The sequence below is a fragment of the Lolium perenne genome, chromosome 4 (assembly GCF_019359855.2).
Source record: "Lolium perenne isolate Kyuss_39 chromosome 4, Kyuss_2.0, whole genome shotgun sequence".
NCBI classification, from domain to species: Eukaryota; Viridiplantae; Streptophyta; class Magnoliopsida; order Poales; family Poaceae; genus Lolium; species Lolium perenne.
The window spans coordinates 37,780,285-37,783,237 of NC_067247.2; positions in this window are offsets into that span (position 1 = coordinate 37,780,285).

The window sequence follows — 2,953 nt, forward strand, 5'->3', positions numbered from 1 at the left end:
GCGGAGGCCATCGACCAACTTATCTTTCGTAAGCTCTTTTCCGTGTCATTGTTCCGACTGCCTTATATGCTTTCTTTCTAACGGAACTGGACCTTCTTCTTCCACAGCGAGCCTTGGCTTCGAGTGGTCAAAAGAGTCGAACCTGAAGAGGACGGAGGCATACGATGAAGCGCAGATTTCTATTGACGCGCTATTTGAAGCCTGTCGCGGAATCGCCAAGACTCTGTCTCTGAAGAAGGCCAAAACCACAGTCATCGATACGATGACCAAACTTATGGAACAAGTGCCGGATTTCATCAAGGACTGGCAAAAAACTTCAGCACGCGGAGTCGCTTCCCTGGTCTTGGCCACCTGCAAGGCTCACTTCCCTTCGCTCAACTTTGCGAATGTTGCACGCGGAGCCCCCAAGGGTTCCGACATGGGTGCCCTCCTTGCGGAAACCCAAGGCTATGAGCAGTTGTTTGTCAGGCGAGTGAATCACTCGTTCTGGTATAACAAACACGATCTGCCCAAGGGATTTTCCGATGCAGAGGAGGAGGAGGAAGGTGAGCCGGAGTATTATGGGGAAGGCTCCGGGTCAAGCGTCGAGCATTCCGGTGACGACTCCGAAGCCGGATCCGGTGACAGTGGCGACGACGGCTCCGCCTACCAGGAATCTGAAGAAGAGGACTCCGAGTAGAGTTCCTATTTAGACAATGAAACAAGTTGCATCATTTTGGCCCCAGAGTGGGTTTGTAATAAGACTTTAAATTCTTAAGTAGCTAGGAAACGAAACGACTATGCATGGGGCGGAAACACTTATCCTGCTATCCGTTAATATTATGCGCATGTTTCATTTTATGTTGGAAAGCAAGTGCTGATTTTATTGTTTTTCCGGCTTGCCCGCTTGACCTTCCGCGAGCCGGAGGACCTTAGCCGGAAACACTCGCCAGCGGCGACGAAGCCCAATGGCAATCCGTCCATAACCGCGGAAACAAGCCCCCAGGCATAGGTGCCGGAAATCGCTACTAGGAATCCACGAGTTCGCAACAGATAACAACTTAATCAGAAAACTTAAGCTTACGTCCTAAAGGATGATTTTTTGAAAAATCACAACTTTCATACACGCCTAGGCGGAAAAATCCAGCTCTGCGGTTTTAGTCGGAAGAAACATACACGATCTAAAATGAACAAGTAAAGGAGGTAAAAGACTCAAAGAGTGAACCATAAGCTTTATTTCATTGATCATGTATAACTATTACAGAGTTTATAACTCGGAAAAAATATGCTAAGTGTAGAAAGGACGTAGCTGTGCAATATTCCAAGGGCGATCTGTCTCGTCGTAGATGTCATCCGGATCCTCACGCTTGCGTTTCCGGTGCCAATTAGCAGGTCTATCTTTAAGCTCTCGGAAATCAACAAGGTAGTATGATCCGTTATGAAGCACTTTGCTAACAACGAAGGGTCCTTCCCAAGGAGATTGCAGCTTATGGTCTTTCACCTGCCGAAGGCGGAGGACCAGATCTCCTGCCATGAAAGAGCGATTCCGGACTCGACGACTGTGATAACGTCGGAGCTTCTGCTGGTAGATGGCGGAGCGCTGGTCAGCTAGGTTCCGAGCTTCCTCGATCAGGTCCACAGATAGCTGTCTGGCCTCGTCAGCTATTTCTTCATTGTAGGCGGAAACTCGCGGTGAATCGTGGATGATGTCGGAGGGAAGCACGGCTTCGGATCCGTATACCAGGAAAAATGGGGTAAACCCTGTTGATCTGTTAGGGGTAGTTCGTAAACTCCACAAAACAGCTTCCAACTCATCAGCCCAAGCTCCGGCTGCTCGCCGCAGCGGTTCTTCAAGGCGCGGTTTAATTCCTGATAATATTAGGCCGTTAGCCCTTTCAACCTGACCGTTGGATTGTGGATGAGCCACAGATGCAAGGTCCAATCGAATCCCTACTGTCTCACAATAATCCCTCAATTCTCCTTGAGCGAAGTTTGTGCCATTATCTGTGATTATGCTGTGTGGGATGCCAAATCTCATCACGAGGCTGCAGACGAATTTTAGTGCCGTAGCACCATCGGCTTTTCTCACTGGCTTAGCCTCGATCCATTTGCTGAACTTGTCAACAGCTACCAGGAGGTATTCAAAACCGCCAGGAGATGATCTTTTTAACTTACCAACCATATCGAGCCCCCAGACCGCAAACGGCCAGGTGATAGGTATGGTCTTCAGCTCTTGGGCTGGAGCATTTGGTTGAGTAGCATAGTACTGACAACCTCGGCAGGTCTTGACTATTTTGTCAGCATCTTCTTTAGCTGTAAGCCAGTAAAAACCTAGCCGAAAAGCTTTTGCAACGAGTGACCTGGGGGCGGCGTGATGCCCGCAGTCCCCTGCATGGATCTCTCTGAGGATTTCAATGCCATCTTGATTGGAGACGCATTTGAAAAATACCCCTGCTGCACTTCGTTTGTAGAGCTGTCCATCAACAACGGTGTAGGATCTTGCTCGTCTGACGATCTGTCGCGCGAGGACCTCGTCCTCTGGCAGCTTCTGATCGATGAGGTAGTCCAGGAAAGGCTGTGTCCAAGCCGGAATGATAGCCATCACTTCCCTAGCCGGAGATACTACCACCTCTGGGTTTTCCGGGTTAGCGCCCTTAACTGAGGGTATCCGGAGATGCTCCAGGAAAATGCCAGGCGGAATTTGCTTCCTGCCGGATCCGAGCTTGGATAGCATGTCTGCCGCTGTGTTATCGTCTCTTCTGACGTACTTGACTTCGTATCCGAGGAAGCACTTGGCGATCTCATCAACTTCGTCTCTGTAGGCCGCCATGACGGAGTTTCTGGCGTTCCAGGTTCCGGCTACTTGTTGTGCCACCAGGTCAGAATCTCCGCAGCATATGATGTGCTTGATCCCAATTTCCTTAGCGATGCGCAGACCGTGTAGTAGAGCCTCGTATTCCGCCATGTTGTTTGT